The sequence below is a fragment of the Pelodiscus sinensis genome, chromosome 25 (assembly GCF_052426305.1).
Source record: "Pelodiscus sinensis isolate ZL-2025 chromosome 25, ASM5242630v1, whole genome shotgun sequence".
Classification (NCBI taxonomy): Eukaryota; Metazoa; Chordata; order Testudines; family Trionychidae; genus Pelodiscus; species Pelodiscus sinensis.
Window position 1 is genome coordinate 16,798,500 of NC_143076.1, and position 10,885 is coordinate 16,809,384.

Below are 10,885 nucleotides of genomic sequence, written 5' to 3' on the forward strand. Positions count from 1 at the left end.
TACACCCCCCCCCCCCCCCACACACACACATTCCGCAGATCAGCAGCAGTGTGAAAGGACCCCCAAGCTAACCTTCCAAACCACAAGGCTACGTCTAGAATGGCATGATTTTCTGGAAATACTTTTAACTGAAAAGTTTTCCGTTAAAAGCATTTTCGGAAAAGATCATCTAGATTGGCATGGTCGCTCTAGACGCGCTTTTCCGCAAAAAAGCCCCGATTGCCATTTTTGCAATAAGGGCTTTTTTGCGGAAAACAAATCTCAGCTGTCTACACTGGCCCTTTTGCGCAAAACTTTTGTGCAAAAGGGACTTTTGCCCGAACAGGAGCAGCATAGTATTTCTGCAAAAAGCACTGATTTCAGACAGTAGGAAGTCAGTGCTTTCGCAGAAATTCAAGCGGCCAGTGTAGACAGCTGGCAAGTTTTTCCAGAAAAGCGGCTGATTTTCCAGAAAAACTGGCCAGTCTAGATACAGCCCAATTGATCAGGGAATGGGCAAAGAAAGGAGCTACCCCAACCCAGACTGCATGTGGGGAAGAGATCTGAGAATCACACCACTGGCTTCTTGCTGCCAGCTTGCATCCCCATTGAAAGGGCCTATTTGAAATCATGGGAAGGTGGGCCGGCGAAGCCAGAAATGCTACCCCACAGCACAGCACAGCACAGCTCAGCCCTGCCCCGCCCCAATGCAGAGGGAGAATTGGTTGCAGGCTGCTTGATTGGCTCTGGACTAATTGGCTAGTGCAGGGCTGGAGAGAAGATATACGGGCTTGAGCACACCTGGCTGCTAGAGGAGGAGAGAGTGAGATTAATTGTAACCTGAAGCCGTGGCTCAGGATCAGCCTAAGCAGCAGGCTGAGGAAGGTCCCAGCAGAGGAGTCCTGACCAGCCCATGAATGGATACTTGGGATTTACACTCTGAGCCAGGCATCCATGTAAGCAGCAGAAGGTATCTTGTGGGGACTAAGTGACTGCATTGGGGGGTAATCTGCTGAGAGAACAGGTCTCTGGATATACAGGGCTGGAAACTCAGCCTGTTGTGCTTTTGTTGGTTATGACTCCCCCCAGAGGCCCTCAGGTAGTCCCTTGCACTAATCAAGGTTTTGTGCCTCCCTGGATAAAATTGCTGGTTTGTGTCTGAATGTAGCATTGGTTTCTGGGGCTAATTCCTGCCTCCCCACACGTACAGAAGGGAAGGGAGGGGTCTGGTTCCAGTGGAAAGCAAGGGGAGTATGTGTCTTGGGATCCACTTAATGGACCCAAAAGAACCCAAATGAAGTTCCAGACTGAAAAGCACAATGCAAATATCTCCTCTCTGCAACAATCCAGCAAACAAAATGGCCACTGAGCTCCACAGGTAAGAGCGGAGTAGGGGATCTTGTTTGTCGCTCAGGAACATCCCAAACCAACAAATGGGATAGGCTGTCAGCATTGCTGACCCGGCAGGTGCAGGGTACGTAGCTGTGGCATTGAGATGCCTTTTCTTCTCTGAGTGTGGATTCTTTCAGACTCTCAGGACTGGGAGACAGGCAGCCATTTTGTGTGGGGGTATTTCCACTGGTGCACTGCTCTGTCTCCTCTGGAGTCTGCCTTTGTTCCGCTTTTCCTTTGCTAAACTGAAGGCCATTTTGATTAAAAAGCAGCTGTTTAGGCTGTATCTAGACTGCCTCCCTCTTTCGACAGAGGGATGTAAATTAGACATGTCAAAATTGCAAACGAAGTGGGGATTTAAATATCCTGTGCTTCATTTGCATAATCGCGTAATGGCGCTCTTTTTAAAAAGCGCCATTTTGATGGTAAAACCACGGTCTAGACGAGGTTCTTTTGAAAACGGCAAGCTTTTTCGAAAGATCCGGTAAACCTCATTTTTTGAGGTTTACAGGATCTTTTTTTTTTTAGGTTTACAGGATTTTTCGAGAGCCTGCCATTTTTCGAAAAAGCCTGTCTAGACTGTGGTTTTACTTTCGAAATGGTGCTTTTTCGAAGGAGCGCCATTACGCGATGATGCAAATGAAGCTCAGGATATTTAAATCCCCGCTTCGTTTGCAATTTCTACATGTCTAATTGACATGCCTCTGTCGAAGAGGGAGGTAGTCTAGACACAGCCTTTGAGCATGGGGTGGAGGGAAATGTGACCGGGCAGAAGCTCCGCTGAACAATGTGAAGTGAAGAGGAGCAAGGGGTAAAGGCTTTAAGTCCCTGATGGGCTCTCCTTCTGAGGGTCAGGATGGGGGGGATGGAGCAAGGCTGAGAGCCAAGAGAGGAAGGCCTCCAAGATGGAAAGAAGCAGACCCCCATAGCTCGGGGAGGTGAGCCAGGGCTTTGCACAGAGGCAGCACTGTGTAAAGTAGACTGGAATAGCGAGGGGGGAGGGGTCTCTGAACCACCCCTGGAGAGCTGTGTGGGTGTGCTGCCTGCTCCAGACAGGGAGAGGTGGGGGAGAGGGCTGCTTCAAACACTCCCTCATGCCCCTTTAGTCTCCCAGTCGCTCTCAACATGGGTTGTGGCCCAAAGTCATAGAATCATAGAACTGGATGGGACCTCAAGAGGTCATCAAGTCCACTCCCCGTCCCCCACTGCAGGACCCAGCACCTTCTAGACCTGTGGTCCCCAACCTTTTCCAGATGGGGACCCATTTTGACAATTCAGGAAGACTTGGTGGCCCAAGGCAATTCAAAAATGGTGCGGGGGGGCAGAGCGGCCTGGAGAGACAAATGGCGACCCTTTTGAAATGTAATGGTGACCTATATTTGGGTCCCGACCCCTAGGTTGGGAAACCCTGCTCTAGACCATCCCTGGCAGGTGTCTGTCTAACCTGCTCTTAAACATCTCCAGTGATGGAGATTCCACAACCGAAACATCTGGGCTGGCCCTGCCCCCGGCACGCAGAACATGCGTAGTGCCAGCCCCGGGTGCATGGGTGGCCCCTGCCCCGGGTGCGTGGCATATGCACAGTGCCGGCCTCGGGTGCAGGGTGCATGGGCGGCCCTACCCCGGGCGTGCAGCATGTGCGCTGTGCTTGCCCCGGGCACGTGCGTGGCCCCGCCCCCGGACATGCGGCGCATGCGTGGCCCCACCCCCTAGCGTGTGAGCAGCCCCGCCCCCGGATGCCCAGCAGCCATGAAAGGTTGGGGACCACTGGCTGCTATCATGTCCCCTTTCAGTCTTCTCTTTTCCAGACTAAACAAACCCAATTCTTTCCGTCTTCCCTCATGGGTCACGAGCAAGCCTTCTCCCGTCATCTCTGTATTTATATAAAAACCTTTTTGTGTTTCAACCTGTTATCCCGGTAGGGAGAAGGGTAGCTGGTGGGGCTTGAGAGGAGCGTAAGGATTAGCTCTCGGTGTATGTACTGCTACCTGGGCTTTTATCTTCCAATGGGGGCTCTTCTGGATCCTTAGGATGAAGTTTTCCTGAAACTCTTTCAGGATTAGCTTCCTCTCACTGAACGAGGAGCGCTGTGGGGTTTGCTCCATTGACCAGCCTCTCAACACTAACCTCAGATGCATTATTTCTCAGCCCTGGGATTATGTAGACTCACATGCCCCTTGTAAGGCATGGGAGGTCTCCCCAATAGAAAGCTGTAACATCGCTGAGTTGAGAGAAGAAATTAAGGGATCCTAGCCTTTGATGTATGGAGGGCTTTCTTCTTGTTTGTTAGCTGTGATAAATATCTCACCCATCTCCTATTGTTAGCCTGTTGTTGCCTGTCACAATCGCCCCTCCCTTGGAAACCCTGTTCTTTTCTCTTGCTCTTTCTTTCCTAGCACTGGCTAGGTAAGTAATTTATGTATGACAATATGAGACTAATTCTGTTATGTCAAAGGGAAATTGAATCTAGGGCTTTAGTGCCACATCTGGGGGGAAATCTTCACATGAATCTGGAGTGTGGAAAAACTCTGTTCGATTCATTTGCTTGTCACACTGTCTGCCAAATTAAGCCATTATGAAGGGCAGAGTGAAGAGGAGAAATGGAGGGGGGAGCAAAGTAGGAGAGGGTGAAGTGAAGGCGGAGATGAGGAAGGATACGGAGAAAAGCGAGCGAGCAAGCAAGACTGAAAACATCAAAGAAAGCGGTGACGTATTATTCAAAGACCTGATTCGACAGTTCATTCCTAGTTCAGCAAAATGCTTCAGAATGGGTTTTAGTTTAAGCAAATGTTTAAATTCTGTGGGAGCCAATGTGACTTAAGCACACGCTTAAAAGCTGGGCTGAATTGCTTCATGCATTCCCAGACCAGGAAGCAAACGAAATTGACAGGACCCTGTTTGGATCTCGCAGTGGTGTAACAACACGCTCTCACAGGTTTGCACCAGGGGGAGTGGGAGCAATCAGAACCCCAAGGATTGGTGGGAGAAAGAACAGAGGATGGTACAAAGGTGGATTAATTCTAGCCTGCTTGTGTCTGTTCTCACCTAACAGCGCACGAAGCCACAGCTATGCTAAAAGCATTGCAATGTCTTTTTCAATCAGCACAGCTGCTACTGTCTCAGTTAAAAGCTGGCCCTCTCTTAATTTAGTGCTCTGAGAGATTTACCCTATTTAATTTGTTTGTCTGTCCATGTATTTTTCCCTTTCAAGATAAATTAGCTCCAGATACAAAGTGCCTGGGAAATTAAATCCACCATCCATAAAACAAGCGTAGCACAGGCAAACTTCCTTCCCATGCAGCCTGATCCAGAGAGACCTAGATTTGCTCCCCACCCCGCCCCACAATTGCTCATTCAGGCCTACTCTTTCTGCTGGAGGCTGCCAAAAAGAAGGTAGCGCAGAACCTACAGAGAGGTAGGATGGCCTATGTACGGGATTAGAGTTTAATTACACCAGGGCTGAATTTCAGCCACGATCCTCACTTTGCATATGGGAAAACGGTGGCCCGGCAAAGTGAAATAACTTGCCCTGGTGTCAAAGCACATGTCAGGGTAGAGGAAAGAGCCTCTTGCCATAGAGATACTGGGCTAAGACTCAGGAGGAAGCAGTGGGGGCTGACAGACTTGCTGGGCAAGGTGGGAGGGGGGGACCAGGCTCTGTGCTTGTGGGTGGAAGGGGCAGAGATAGGGGCAACCAGCCTTCACTGCTGTCCGGAGCGCGCCAGGCCACTCCTCACTTCCAACCCCCAGTCTTCAGAGCTGGCTGAGGTTTCAGCCACTGCCGTTCCTGCAGTAGTGGCAGCAGCCGTGAACCCGGGGCCCTTCTGAACTTCCAGACCCTGGGGCAAATGCCCTCTTCCAATTTCCCCCACCCTGTTGGCAGGCCTAGGACAAATGAATAGGAAAGTGTTATTTACCCCACTATCACAAGAGAACCAGGAGTCAGCTGATGAAATGTGTAGGCAGCAGGCTTAAAAGTAACATAAGGAAGTGCAACTTGGTGCAACACAGAGTCAACCTGTGGAACTCCTTGCCAGAAGATGTGAAAGTGAAAAGTATAGTTAGATTCTTGGAGGGTACGTCCACTGATGGCTAATAGCCAAGATGGTCAGGGATGCAACACCATACTCTGGGGCTACGTCTACACTGGCCCCTCTTCCGGAAGGGGCATGTAAATTTCACTAGTCGTCGTAGGGAAATCCGCGGGGGATTTAAATATCCCCCGCGGCATTTAAATAAAAATGTCCGCCGCTTTTTTCCGGCTTTTAAAAAAGCCGGAAAAGAGCGTCTAGACTGGCCCCGATCCTCTGGAAAAAGTGCCCTTTTCCGGAGGCTCTTATTCTTACTTCAAGTAAGAATAAGAGCCTCCGGAAAAGGGCGCTTTTTCCGGAGGATCGGGGCCAGTCTAGACGCTCTTTTCCGGCTTTTTTAAAAGCCGGAAAAAAGCGGCGGACATTTTTATTTAAATGCCGCGGGGGATATTTAAATCCCCCGCGGATTTCCCTACGACGACTAGTGAAATTTACATGCCCCTTCCGGAAGAGGGGCCAGTGTAGACGTAGCCTGGGTGTCCCTAGCCTCTCTAAGGCTACGTCTAGACTGCAGGCTTTTTTCGGAAGAATCTTTTCTAGAAGAGATCTTCTAAAAGAGAGCGTCCATGCAGCAAAAGCACATAGAAGAAGCGGTCTGCTTTTTCGAAAGATTGCGTCCACCTGTGATTTTTCCTCTTTCCTCTTCTGAAAGAACTCCCTCTTCCTTGTCCGCACACTCCTTTTTGCGAGACTGCTCTTTTGCAAAAAGACTTCTTCCTCATAGAAAGAGGTTTACTGATGTCGGGGAAAAAAACCTCTGTTCTTTTTCTTTTTTTCGAAAACACAATTGCAGTGTGGCTGTAAGTGAAGTTTTTTGGGAAAACGGCCATTTTTCAAAAAAAAAACTCTGTAATGTAGACATACACTAAGACCCAGACTGGAAGACAAGGGATGGACTTAAGCAAATTGCCCTGTTTTTCTTTTCCTTTGAAGCATTTTATGCTGTCAGTAGACAGGATCTTGGCCTACATGCAGCAGTGGTCTGTCCCAGTGTGGCTATTCTTATAATCTCTGGATTCAATTCCCCAGCATCCTGGGCAACCTCGGGCAAGTCACACAATCTCTCTGTGATACCATCTGTAAAATGGGAATAATTTTGTCTTTTTTTCACTTAGGCTACATCTAGACTGCAGGCTTTTTTTTTTTTTTTTTTTTTTTTGGAAGAAGCTTTTCCAGAAGAGATCTTCTAAAAAAACTTCTTCTGAAAGAAAGTGTCCACACTGCAAAAGTGCATTGAAAAAGTGATCTGCTTTTTCGAAAGAGAGCACCAAATGAATGCTCTCTCGTATGTAAGCTGTGATTGCTATGGACAGAATGGCCACCAGGGCACCTGTGCTTTTTCCTCTTTCTTCTTCCGAAAGAACTTCCTCTTCCCCATCCACACATGCCTTTTTCCAAAAGAGCTCTTTCGCAAAAAGGCTTCTTCCTCGTAGAATGAGGATTACCAATGCTGCAAAAAACCCTCTGGTCTTTCGATTTTCATGTGGAAGAACGTAATTGCAGTGTGGACGTTCCTCAAGTTTTGTCAGAAAAACAGTCGTTTTTCCATCAAAACTCTGTAGTGTAGACATACCCTTACACTGTAAACTATTTGGGGACATAAAATGTCTCTCAAACTGTATCTGTTCAGCACCTAACACAATGGCACCCTGATTTCTGTTGATGTATCTAGATGTTATTGGCACTGAAATAACATATTGAGACGGAGTACAGGCAGTCCCCGGGTTACATGGATCCGACTTACATCGGATCCCTACTTACAAACGGGGTGAGGCAACCCTGCACTAGCTGCTTCCCCCCAGCAGACCAGGGAGACGCGAAGCTAGTGCCCCGCCCCCAGCAGACCAGGGAGATGCAGAGCAGCTTTTCTCAGCAGACACCTCAGCTTGAGAATAAAGGACTGAGGGAAGTGAGGTGTGAGAATAAAACTGAGCTCTGGAGAAATGTTTGGCTAGAGTTTCCCCTACAATATGTACCAGTTCCGACTTACATACAAATTCAACTTAAGAACAAACCTACAGTCCCTATCTTGTACGTAACCCAGGGACTGCGTGTATACAAGTGAGGGAACAAATGTAGCCGTGGTCTGTTAGACCAGGATTCCTGCCTTCAGGTTCCCCATCTCTTTATTCGGCTTTCCCCTTTATTTGGCTCTGGTGAGGCCACATCTGGATTCTGCATCCAGGTCTGGGCCCCCCACTATAGAAAGGATGAGGACACATTGGACAGGGTCCAGTGGAGGGCAACCAAAATGATTAGGGGCATGAAGTACATGACCTATGAGGCGAGACTGAGGGATTTGGGTTTGTTTAGTCCGCAAAAGAGAAGAGTGAGGGCGGATTTGAGAGCAGCCTTCAACTTCCTGAAGGGAGGTTCCAAAGAGGATGGGGAGAGGCTGTTCTCAGTGGTGATGGATGGCAGAACAAGGAGCAATGGTCTCAAATTACAGTGGTAGAGGTCTAGGTTGGATATTAAGAAAAACTATTTCCCAAGTAGGGTGGTGAAGCACTGGAATGGGTTCCCTAGGGAGGTGGTGGAATCTCCATCCCTAGAGGTGTTTAAGTCTCGGCTTGACAAAGCCCTGGCTGGGTTGATTGAGTTGGGTTTGGTCCTGACTTGGGCAGGGGGCTGGATTTGATGACCACCTGAGGTCTCTTCCAGCTCTGATTCGATGCTCTGATCTTAAAGGAATTAGTCCATCTTGCTCACCAACTTGAACACACTGGCTGTGTCTAGACTGGCCAGTTTTTCCGGAAAATCAGCCTCTTTTCCGGAAAAACTTGCCAGCTGTCTACACTGGCCGCTTGAATTTCCGCAAAAGCACTGACTTCCGACTGTAAGAAATCAGTACTTTTTTGCGGAAATACTATGCTGCTCCCATTTGGGCAAAAGTCCCTTTTGTGCAAAACTTTTGTGCAAAAGGGCCAGTGTAGACAGCTGAGATTTGTTTTGCGCAAAAAAGCCCTGATCGCAAAAATGGCGATCGGGGCTTTTTTGCAGAAAAGCGCATCTAAATTGTCATGGACACTTTTCCACAAAAAGTGCTTTTGCGGAAAAGCATCCGTGCCAATCTAGATGCTCTGTTCCGAAAATACTTTTAACGGAAAACTTTTCCGTTAAAAGCATTTGCGGAAAACCATGCCAGTCTAGACGTAGCCACTGTATTTAAACAACAAATTGAAAGAGCAGAAGCTTCAGGGGGTAGCTGAGTTGGTCTGTACAGGATAAACTTAAAAAAACCCAAATAGTCTGGTAGTACTTTAAAGACCAACAAAATGTGTAGATGGGATCCTAAAACTCATACCACCATCTACATGTTTTGAAAGAGCAGAGGAAATCAAAGGGGGCCAGCTCTGCCCCTCTGCACAGTGCTTTCACTAAGACGAGCCTTTCTCCCTGCCCTGGTGAGCAGTAATGAGGCACTTTCACAAGATAGCTCCCAATTTCCTGCTTATTTCTTCCATGCAGATTTGTCGCATCTTTTATGTTCAGACCTAAACTTTTTTTTTGTATGCGCTTAATTATGCAGAAGTTGCTTCTGATTCTGTTTGTACAAGTTTGCTTTCAGCAATAGCCATGTATTCCACTAATCCAGTGTGAGCCAAAATGCCAATTCCACTGCCCTCCGTACTTCCCCCGTTCTGTGCCATCTATTACTATTGTGCTTGGTGCCATCTTACTATTAATTAGGATGTGTAATCTCTGGGACTGTTGTTTATTAATAGATTGTTCTGAGCTCTGCAAAGTTCATTATTAAAACAAGAGGATGAGAGAGATCCAGGGGAAACAGATGGACACATGGAAATATCAGAGGAAGGACTGGTTAAAATTCCAGGCATGCTCGGAGCCTTGACAAAAGATAGAAAACAGAATCAATCATAATTATCTAGGAGAAAAGCCATCAGTCTGTGTTTAAAAATAAGCACTTTGTGCATTAAGCTCACAATGCCAGACTTCCAAGAGTTGCCACTGTTGGATATAGACTCTGTGTCGGAGAAAGATAAGTGGGAAAGAAACATTCTGTTGTTGGGTGTGGGAAGCTGCAGAGGTCGAAATGCCAGGAGCTGGGGAAGGGGGAATCTAAAGCACCAGGAAAGGAGTTTTCTAGGATTGCTGTGGACTAGTTCTGACTGGCCCCAGGCTATCTAAGGCCTTGGAGTTTGATTGTTTTTTTTCCTTCATATTTTTACCCCCAATATGCTGTGGGTAGGAATCACCCCTTGTACTGTGAGACTCCACTGCTTGAGTCTTTCACTGCATGAAAAATAAGGCTCAAGTAGGAGCCTCACAGTACATAGGAGTTGTGCTGGCCCCTTGTACAGGAGGGGAATTTTGTCCAGAGTTTATAAAATACAGTAGGAAGGAAATATCCTGAGTCTAGGGTTGCCAGATGGTTTAACCAAAAATACCCGCCCCACACACACACACAAACACTGGGAAAAAATTATGGTGGGGGGGGGGGGAGAAAGGAGAGGGAGACCAAAGTGGTTGAGTGCACAAAAAAGGACCCCAAGAGCCAAAAAAAAAAAGTGTGGCCCCCTTTAAGAAATGCTTTTGAGGCTTTTTGGCCCTAACAGGCTGCTGGCCACCATCTGCCATCTCGTCTCCCTGCTCCGAGCCAGACAGCTCCCCTGCAGAACCAGTTAAGCACCCAGGATTTTCGCCTCCTGGCCAGGAAAATATCAGAAAATATCGGACATTTTAGGTGTCCGGTATTTTCTGAACTTTTTTACTGGACAGGAGGCAAAAATACCAGTCTATCTGGGTCAATACCGGACACCTGGCAACCCTACCTGAATCTCTGGGTATGTCTAGACTGCATCCCTCCGTTGGCAGAGAGATGTAGATTAGGCAGGTAGACATTGCAAATGAAGCGGGGATTTAAATGTCCCGCCCTTAATTTGCATAAAAAATGGCCGCAGTTTTTGTCAACGCACCACTTCGTCGCCAAAAAGCGGCAGTCTAGAGGGGATCTGTCGAGAAAGAAAGCCTTTTTCGACCGATCCCTTATGCTTCTGCCGACAGAGGGATGCAGTCTAGACATACCCTCTGTCTGGGATTCCTTTCCCAATACAGGGAACTAGCCATTCTTGGAGTCCTGCTTTCCCAGTGGAACTGTCAGCTGGTTGGTTCATGTGTAGCTTGGTATGAGGACTGAGAGAAGTGAGAACCATAGCGACAATCTACAGGTAGCAGAAGTGTGCAGCCTTCCAGGGGAAAACAGGAGACTGTAGCGTGCTAAGCAGGGTAATAGCTAGGAGCCATGAGAGGCAGTGCCACCCTTGGGGATATGGAGGGAATCACTCGATTTCTTCTCCATCGCTGCCTTCTATGGTTTGTTCTCCAGTAGAAGGAGCCGTGGAAGATGGCTTTCAAACAGAAGGTTCCGGAAGGCGCTGACAAGAACAGCGGGAGGGTTCTAT